This window comes from Pholcus phalangioides, unplaced genomic scaffold, assembly GCF_987345545.1.
Source record: "Pholcus phalangioides strain wild (caught in Gottingen) unplaced genomic scaffold, Ppha-v1.0 ptg000011l_1, whole genome shotgun sequence".
NCBI classification, from domain to species: Eukaryota; Metazoa; Arthropoda; class Arachnida; order Araneae; family Pholcidae; genus Pholcus; species Pholcus phalangioides.
In genome coordinates, this window is record NW_028301604.1 from 17296656 (window position 1) to 17307045 (window position 10390).

The 10390-nt window shown below is 36.9% G+C and overlaps 1 pseudogene; it reads right to left on the reverse strand.

The window, feature by feature from the left end:
- Positions 1 to 1584: 1584 nt before the first annotated feature.
- LOC149080150 (dual specificity tyrosine-phosphorylation-regulated kinase 2 pseudogene) lies at positions 1585 to 3989 on the reverse strand (annotated as a pseudogene).
- Positions 3990 to 10390: the final 6401 nt, after the last annotated feature.

Genomic DNA, 10390 nt, shown 5'->3' on the forward strand with positions numbered 1-10390 from the left:
TTGCTCAAAGAGGTACTCAAGATAATTGTTGTGCCGCATAAACTTTATTCTTAAATTTTTATATTATGTTATCATGTATCAACATCATTATCTCGCGCACCTATTTAAAATAATAGTTAACAATAAAAAGAAATATATTTTGTCACTCGCCAACCACCATCTTGAGCAATGACCTTTTTACGTTTTTTCTCGACCTATGATCACAAAGATCCCAGTGTACTTATTTAATATATTCTGCACCATCATCATGGCACAAATGCCAGACCGACTTTTAACTCATTTCACACACTAAGCACCTTTTAAAGCTTTTGAAAAGATTAAGGACACATCACAAAAAGGATACCAAGGTGCTTAGCACTTCAACACTAAAAACTACACCCACATCATACTGTATTCCCGGAGCTAGTCGTGAGCTTTTCTCTCTCATGAGGCAATCGGGTGTTAAGTTTAGTTTGCTTTGTTAACCCTAGAATACTAACTCAGTCTTGGAGACGTAGAGGTATAGGCAGTTAACATGTAGTTTTATCAATCACTTTTTTTCTTAGCTATACGCCGTTAACCCTAGAATACTATGATTGGTCGAATAAGGCACTTTTGCGCCCAACACAGATTAAGAAACCAAAGAATAAAAAGGAAAAAGTGTTTTGGATTCCAACTGGTAAAAAAAAATCTGGATTGCAGTGATTTATAAGATGAAAACGTTGCCATACTTTTCTGATGCCAGAGATTTTGAAAAACAAGACATGTTATGGCATGACGACTTTTTCATCATTGTTTTCACATATTGTCATCGATGTTGATGGATCCCAGCAAGTTATATCCAATATAAATGAAATGAATTGCGTCATGTTAACTTTGACTTTAAAGGGGAAATTGCAATCATGACAACGTAATATGAAGCAGATCTTAATTTTCTTTTTGCCCATAGTTTCCCTTGGAGCATATTTTCTTCTTGTGCCCCCATCCAGGGTTACCTTGAGAGCACCATGGGTCCCCGGAGCAAGTGATTTTTCTGAGGCCTTACCGGGAAAATTTACATGCATACTCCTAGACAATTTGAACTATATCTCATTTTTGTGAGGCCCCTGGGCTGTGCCCTGCTAGACCCATGCATTAAGACGGCACTGCCCCTCCATTCAGGAGCAAGCCTATTTCTATTTATCAAATTGATTTTCGAGTTGATTCATAGTGACCCATCTTCAGACTTTCTGACTGGAGTACTGTAAGTCCCTGCCCCTGTGGGTTTTTTTTAATTCTAATAAAATGGTAATTTTTCCCCCACCACATTTCACTTAAATGCCTTATTTTTTTACAGCTACATTTTTTTTGTTCATGGTCCTCCTTAACCACTTTTCAAGGAACTCCCTTTCATAGACGAAGATAGACTTGGAAGTCTGGGGGGGCATGGTAATTATTGCTGGGGGTAAGAATGATGTCAACTCATTTATACACATATACATTAGATCTGTCCACTCCACTTTTGACGTGGGTCCATCCATACTCCCTTTCTGCTTGATTTTCACCTGTACCTTCCCTTCCCCCCCCCCCCCCCCCCACAGAATATCCTAGAGCCACAAAGAGACGAGTACCCAGGTTGAGAACCACTGATATAGAGCACAATTTAGTTAGTAATAAAGAAATAATAAGATATGTCTTTATGTAAAATACGGGAGATAACTTTTTAATTATATTAACCTGTTTCTGTTTTACAATGTGTGAACACAATATTCTTTGAATATAATTGTCATAGTTTGATTAGGCATTATTAAAATAATGAACCTTTTCTTGCAAGGAAATACTGTTTTCCCCATGTCATTAGGTTAGCCACATTAAGCTCTAAGCAATGTAATTATGGATGGACTTGCAGTAGGTCAACTTTACATTTATCATGTACATTGTTTGTGAATTTTAAAAATGTCAACTTTTCTTTTCAATGTGTTTCATTTCTCTCTTTTTGTAATACATATTCAAAAAAACATACACAACATTTTGTAGATTACATTATGAAGACATTGAAAAGGTTAACACAGTTTTCAGATGCTCTAAATTCCTGTGTTGCACGAGGCATAACATGTTGCTTCTGAAAATTTAAACAAAGCTGCCTTTTTGTATCATTCAAAATAAAATGTAGTTTAAAAGTAACTTTTTGAATGACATTCTAAAAACTAAGGAATTATAAATATCACAAATTTTAAGGAAGATTTCTTATATCTGGTAACTTTACCATAACTTCACTACCAGATGGATTATCTTCCCATTCATTACTTGCAGTAGATCTTCTTTTAGAGGAAAAGGAATTTCCTTTCGGCACATGACTAGAACCAGATGCAGTAGCAATACTACCACTGCAAGTACTCTCAGGAACCATTGTCTGTTTTGGTGGGTCACCACCAGCTGTATTACTTGTACTTTGAGGTGGACGAGGCAATCTTCTACGCAACCAGCTATGGCGCAATGCAGCAGGTGGAGTTATTCGCAAGGATGGATCCCATTCTAAACACCTTTTTAAAAAGTCAATAAATAGTACATCGTCGCATCCTTTGAGTGCTCGAATCCAATCTTTGCTATTTGGTGGGCCTCGAAGTTTTCCTAGTCGAGATCGTCCTCCATTGAAAACTAGTTTGCCATCAGGTTGCACAGATGTGGTACAATACCGAGGATGGCCTTTAGAATTAAAAAATGTTGTTACCCGTTTTGACTTCTGTAACAGAGCGGCTGAAGGCATACCTAGAAGTTCAATCATGCACGAGAGTTGGTCTGATTCATCTTCACCAGGCAACAATGGGCATCCAGTCAATAATTCTGCAAGGATGCAACCCAAGCTCCACATATCAATTGCCATGTCATACTTTGAACCAAGAATAATTTCAGGTGCTCTATAGAATCTAGACTGTATATATGTATACACTCTCTGATTTTCAAAGCAGCTAGAACCAAAATCAATCACTTTAATACCACTGCGCCCTTGTTGTTTCAACAATATGTTTTCAGGTTTCAAATCACAATGAATAATTTTGTTCCTATATAAGCCATCAAGACATTGCAAAAGAGAATGAGCAAACTTACGAACAAGCTGTAGGCTAAATCCCTGAAATTTATTTTTTTTAATTAGTTCGTATAAGTTAATACTGAGGAGTTCGAACGTAATGCAAACATGATTACGAAAAACAAAATGTTCATACATATGTACAATATTCATGGTATTATCTTCGTCTTGTTTCCGCAAATGATCCAAGATTCTAATCTCTTCTTGTGCTTGTCTATAAAATTGTTTTTCATTCCGAACCATCTTAAGGGCGACAAATTGATGCATTTTATGGTCATAGGCTTTGATAACTTGTCCAAAGCTTCCTTTCCCAATGATTTTAAGTACTTCATAACGGTATGAGATCTGATCATGAGACACATGTACATATGATCCAGTGCAGTCATCATAACCACAATTTTGAGGTGCACCTATTATTCCTTGGCGTTTTTTTGCATTCGCTCCAATGAAATATATTTCTGAAAAATAGTAAATTTCGTAATGTTCATAAGGTGTAAGTTTGTGCATATACATTTTCATGACCTGCTCAGGGGTAGCGACAAGAGTTTTTGGTTTGATGGTTTTCTTGCTTGATGAACTCTCATTGCTAGTTGTAGGACGGACCACTGGCAGCTGAAGACTAGGCGATTTACTCGAACTTGTGAGAGCATTATCAATCAGTTCACGATCGAATCGTCCAATCGTTTGACTTTTTATTGGAGGTAAATTGCTCTTTACCCTGCTGTCGCTAATTTTAGGTAAGAAAGATTCTTTACTGCCAATGTTACAGTTATCACTAATATTTGTCAAAAGAGATTTTGTGCGCGAAATGGATGCATCACTTTTTTTAATCTGTGCCGACATGGCAAAGACTCCCGTCACTTAACCCAATAGCAATAGATCATAGTTTTACATGCGGTAAAACTACTCAATTACTGTCACACAATGATTACAACATTGTAAACAACACACAATCAACAGACCAGGCGACCAGCATTGCCAAATGCATGAACAACAAAACGAAACTATAAACCAGTAATATCAGTCATATATATAATGACCATACATCCCGTATTTCTCGGGACAGTCCTTGATTTTTGTTTTTTTGGCTGTCCCGACTTTTTTGCAAAAATGTCCTGGTGTTTCCTTAGAGGAGAAAAAAGCCAACTTGAAAATTTTAATCGTTGATTTGAAGAATAATCTTTCTAACTAAGAAATTGCATAACGATAATGATCTGCCATTGATGGGGCGGCAATGATTTCATGGGATTATGTTCTTAAAATATTTTTGTAATACACGTGATAACTTCAATCTATATTTGTTACCAGATAAAACAATGGATCTACTTTCATTTCAAACAAGTTTTTTTTTCATCCCATTAAAAAGTTGCTATGAGACAGTAAATGATGTGACCATATTTTGTTTAGACGAAAATTGTGTGACTGAGCTGATTATTATTTTTTTTTTTGAAAAAAATATAAAATCCTGCGTTCACTATATTTTATACCATTTTTCAACAGAAAGGGTTTTCAACTTTTTAAAAAGGATTGGGTTTTCTTTTCTACCACAAAAACAATACAATCTCAATTCAATTTAACGGGAAGGGAGGGATTGTGAAGGACTACTGCAAATCCCTGATATCCCTGGCTATCATACTTCCTCGAGAAAAATATAGGAAATTCAATTTTCAAATACGGGACATCGACAAACAGTCGACAAATTGCGGCAAAATTGCCAATTATGACAATTTTCAAAAACATCTAATTTATGTTTGGAACCAACCCCCCCCCCCCCTCCTCCCGCCATCAACATTTAAAAGATTTTAAGAATAAATTCGTTTGTGGTAATTCGCGAATTCCGAATATTTCGACATCGATATTTATTATAAATCGATATCGGTTTTATGGATATTATGCCGAGGTGAATAGGAAAAGTGTCATTTCTCTCAACCGGGAATATATTTTGTTTCTCAAAAATCGAATCAACTTCATTTTTTCGTGCCGTCCAGTTTAATAAAATCAAACTATTTTTGGAGCACATCACTTAAACTGCATATACATTTTTTGACATTTTTAGACACTTAAAAAATTTCTGGAACACAATTTTTCGACTGAATCTTTAAAAAAAATTACTAGGGTTATTGACAACTTCATTGAGAAGAAATAAAGGACGAAATTCCCTATTTCTCCTCTAAGGGCAACTTTCTCTTTTCCTACGACAAAAGTGACCATATTTCCTCGAGAAAAATACGGGAAATTTGGTTCGCAAATACGGAACATCGCCAAATCACGGCTTCGCCAATTATGACACAAAATTAACCAAAATTTTCTAAAATACCAGAAATAGTTTTCAATCCCCAAGATTTGAAGGGGGCGGTAACCCAATTATCGTAATGTAATTCCTGAATTGGGAAGATAATTTTAATCACCGATTTGAAGAATATAAGTCAAGTTGGCTTCGTTGAAAATATGTGAAAAACCGGGACAAACAGAAAAAATCGAGACTGTCCAGGGCCATCTCCATTCTATCGTGGCTGTAGAAGCTATTCTTGTCAATTCGGATTCGTACTTGATATATTTGTGTGCGGATTATCGCAACTGATTAGGAATTTTTATATAATTTTCAAAATAAAAACATTTCATTTTGAAATTTGGTCTGGTTTTTTCCTCCTGGTAGCACTTTTGTTTATGCGAGTGCTGCTTTCACTGACAAAACAATTTGTCCAACTGCTTTTCTTGTTTTAATTTTTTCAGACTTAACCGACTGACGGTTTGAGGGTGTTGAGAAAATCTACTTGAAAAAGGTTCAGGTAATTGTCACAAAACTGCTTCGAAAAAAATCCAACCATTTTTCCTTCCCCCCGTACAAACAGCGGGATATCGGATTTAGTGTTGTGTGGTTTGAAATTTTTGTTCCGCCCACTGTTGAATGCTTCTTTGTAGGAGAGGAAAAGAAAAGGTGTGTTCTCTCGTAAAAGGATTCAAACTAAGTACAATACTTGGCTTTTTGTGGGCTCGTCTTTTTTTCCCATTCCTCTGCCAACGTATTTTTTACTTTTCAAGTAAAGATCTGGGCAAAATGGAAGTGATTACACACGAGCGCTGATTTGAACAACTACCAAATTATTTTACTCAAAAATTTCAACAAACTTACCGTATTCCCACGCATTGGCCGGCATGCCGTAAAACACGAGGGGCACCAGCTTTTTGTATGTTGTGGTCTTGGCCACTTTCGGCATGCCGGAAAAAGTGAGGTTATAATAGGATCACAGCATGCATTCAGCTGAATCAGTGGACTTTCCGAATAAAGTTTATATATATATATTTTTTTTTCTAAATCACTCTTCCTCGTTTTCTTTAAATATTAATTTGTCTCGTTCTTCCTCAGGAATAAATTGAATCTATGCATTATCTTGTGTTCATAAAACTTTGAAAAGAAAGTATTTTACTTACATAGTTCCTGAATTTTATTACTCCATGCCATCTGATATGAATTCAACTGTCAGCCTTCATTCATATACAGGGCCGCAATTAGGGGGAGCAGACGGGTCTCGTACCCCGGGCGCTGATTCCGAGGGGGTGCAAATTTCATTCTGAAACCTCTCCCTTACCATTACAAGAGGGCGTAAAAATGCGCGCTTGCCCCGGGTGACCAAGCATCTAGTTGCGGCCCTGTTCATACGCATGTATAGAAGACTAATCAAATTTTACCTTCTTTCAATTACAGTACCGACATTGAACAATATTTCAGATTCTCTCTGAAATATTTCATTTCCTTCTTCCTCCCATTCAGTTATTCATTCTAATATTAAATATTCAACTGTTTATTTTCACTAACATCCAGTAAGAGCCATCATTGTTGGCTCCGCGGATATGTATAATTTATTTTCCTGATAAGAAATTAATAAAAAATAAAGATATTCAAGAATTTTCCAGAATCCGTGAATCAAATTTATCGGCATTCCGGAAAATACGGATATTTTCAGCATGCTGGTATGTCCCACTGTTTCCCGGCATGCCAGCTAATGTGGGGGAATACGTTAATTGTTTTGCTAAGAAATTAGTTTTTCTCACTAATTGAATTCAATTGCTGTGGCCCGTTTGATCGTTAAATTTCTTCCTAAAAACATTATTGTGCAAATAAATGTTATGTTAGGTTGTTTGACCTCAAGACCTGTAAGACCTTTCTATTATGTGGACAATGGTGCTATTGGAAGAGCCGTTGCCAGAAATTTCTTGTGGGTTGGGGGAAGGGAACTGACAGTGCAGTACTTAGTCAAGATTCCACAATATATAAGTAAAATTCTGGCATTTAGGGGGATGATTGGCAGTGGGGGTGGAGCCAGAGGATGCAGTGAGTGATCGAGTACCTACAGTATTCTGTACCACTGATCTGAGCACCTCCAAAATTCATTCAGGGATCAATAGTTTCCATGTAAAGCTCAAGTCAAGCACCCACGGTTTCGTAACTCTTCCGACGTATCTAATGGCTGGGCCACCAGATCACTATCTTAGATGGAAAAAAAAAAGTCAGTCAACCATTTGGATGTTTCGTTTGTACAATGAGCACACTTTTTATAAGAAGTGTGAGTAAATGACCACAGAAGATACAATAAAAAAATTGTATTTTATTTTTAAATTTAAATGTACTTTTTTTTCGTTCAATGTTGAGGCATTGTGCTTGATGAGCACGTACAAGCTCATTCATGTCCTGTCACATAAGTGTGAGGAATTGATGGATGAGCTGCACATTTTTTTTTTTTTTTTCGTACGTAATGCTTAATCATAAGCCGTGGCTCAGCTTTTACAGCACAATACTTTTTTACTGGATTTTCACCCGTGGCCACTTAGTATATTCTAGAGCTACTGTGTCGTCGCGTGGACATCATTCTGGGATCTCATCACGAGCATCCAGATTTGTACCTCACTGGCGGCAGAGTGGTGGTCTACCGAAGTTTGTTTTCTGTGGTTTTTTAACTTAATGAACGGTTACAGCAGCGGTTCTCATCCTTTTTTTACTCGCGGAGCCCTTTTCAGTATATAATTTCTATGGCGAAGCCCTGTTTCACTCGAGGAACACTTTTTGCATATAATTTTTATGGTAGAACCTTGTAGGCCTCTTATTTTTTATTTATCTATCAAAGTTACTGATTTGTTTTATTTTCCTCGAGTCACCGCGGAGCCCCTGGGAAGTGGAGCACCGGTTGAGAATCGCTGGGGTTACAGGTTTATCCTGCTTGAAAGTTCGAATTTACTCATGACCGGTCAACAATGTGATAACATGATTATATTTATTTCCACTTCCAACTGTTTTTTTTTTTAATTCTTACTATAACCGATAAAATTAAAAAAAAAAAAAAAAGCCACACACGAGTGCCCTTGCCTTATTTATTTTTTAGAACATTGCTCAACGAAGTGATGAACAATGATATAAAAATGTATATATTTGCATAAGCACTGGTACTATCTGAAAATTATCAACTGAGCAATGAAATGTTGCAGAGATTGAATACATGCGTGGATTTAGGTATTGCAAATGAGCCGCATTCTCGATTTCACTGAACATTAGCATGGCATAGTTTGCGCAAAGCTAATAGAATTCCATACATGTTATGTATGCCTTACCACAAATGTGATGCGCATACGTTCCCATATGCTTTCTCTGTGTATGTTCGCCCAACTCTGGTTCACAAGTATGGGCTGATCCAGGCATAGTCCGGGGGGTATAATGTCTTCATGGGGCCTACATGATAAAATTCTGGCACACAATAATTTTCGAAAGTATGTAAATATGTAAGCTGTTACTTCCATCGAAATATTGAACCCCCCCCCCTTCCCGTAAATCACTTTGCACGCGGGAGGGGGTGGGTTGGCGTGATCTTGGCATCACTGCCCAGCATATAACCTTCACAAGAGGGAAGCTCGCTGGACTCTAGAGGCATGACAATCTTGACAGACACTATGACAGTCTTTGTTTATAAAATTTTCGCTTTCACTATAAATTTTTTCAAAAAGAAAATAGTTTGTATACTTTGAAACGGTTTAGTCTGCTGAGTGAGGTTAGGGGCCCAGGCAAAGGCCAAGAAACAAGAAGTGAGAAGAAAACATGGTCCAAAGAGGGTTACAGGGGGTAGGGTAAAGGAGTTAAGAAACACTGGTATCAATTATGCTCTGCGTAAATAAACATGATACTGTATTTGGTTTTCTGATGTAGGGCTTTCCAATCACATCGGATAATTGAGGTTCTGCCGTATCGTACTTGAGTAGTGATAAAGAGGTAAAGATAAACAAATGAAAAATAAAATTAAAAAATTTCGCCTATACTGTAAAAAATTAAAATCACTGGAAAGCCAGGATGTCACAATTCGGGGGGGGGGGGGAATCCTGTTTATCTCTATGCATTCAGTGTTTCGCAGTCAATGAGTTTTAATACGATGTAATTTTTTCATGCCAAAATAAAAGTGAATGCCAGTACATATCCTACAATCAAGCGATAAGAATTTCTATAATAAGATAAAGACGTGCCTTTTAGGTGGGGCATTTCTTGCTGAAGAGCAGCCTTTCTTATACTTTCTGAAAATTCCTCTTCGTTTACAAAAGGATTAAGGCTTCTTTGAACTGACTATTCGAGAGCTGCTTGTCAAACGTCTATCTGCTAAGTTAATTGAAAACTGTCCCCTCCCGCCGAAGAGGCAGAAGCCATTTTGTCGTTTTCAACGCCCAGCGCTGTTGCGAGTACAATGGTCATTTTGTGGAGAAAAGAGAGGGGCGTATGCTAAGCCAGCTTAGTGATTCTTTATGGGGGGAAAGCAAGGCAGTATATTTACGGCCAGGACCATTTGGAAGTCAAAAAGTTCACACGTAAAAATACGGCCTAGACCGTTTGGAAGGCATCAACTTCACACGTAAATATACGTGCAGGACCGTCAGTCGGTTAAGGGTACGGTGAATTGTATCAAAATTATCTTTTATTATGCGAGAATGATTTACGTTAAAATCCCTCAAAAATGAAAGATCTAAAACAAAAAAGTTGAGAGCGCTGATGCTTTTTTACATGTTTTGTTTCCAACTTTTGTTTCTCTTCATATTAACGGCACACAATATTTAAATAAATGACTAATTTCAAATAGAACCTTTTAAATTTAAGTGAAAAAAATCGATTTTTCTGAATAAAAATCTTTTTCTGTAATTAAATATTCAATGAATGTCTGGGAAACATTGTTTATTTTTCTTCAGCCATCCAAAAGAAAAACATTGTTTATTTTTCTTCAGCCATCCAAAAGAAAAACATTGAGCATCTGCAAACTGCAATCCTTGTCAAACAATGTGTTGGACTCTTAACATTGATCTCGTATTTCGAGATAA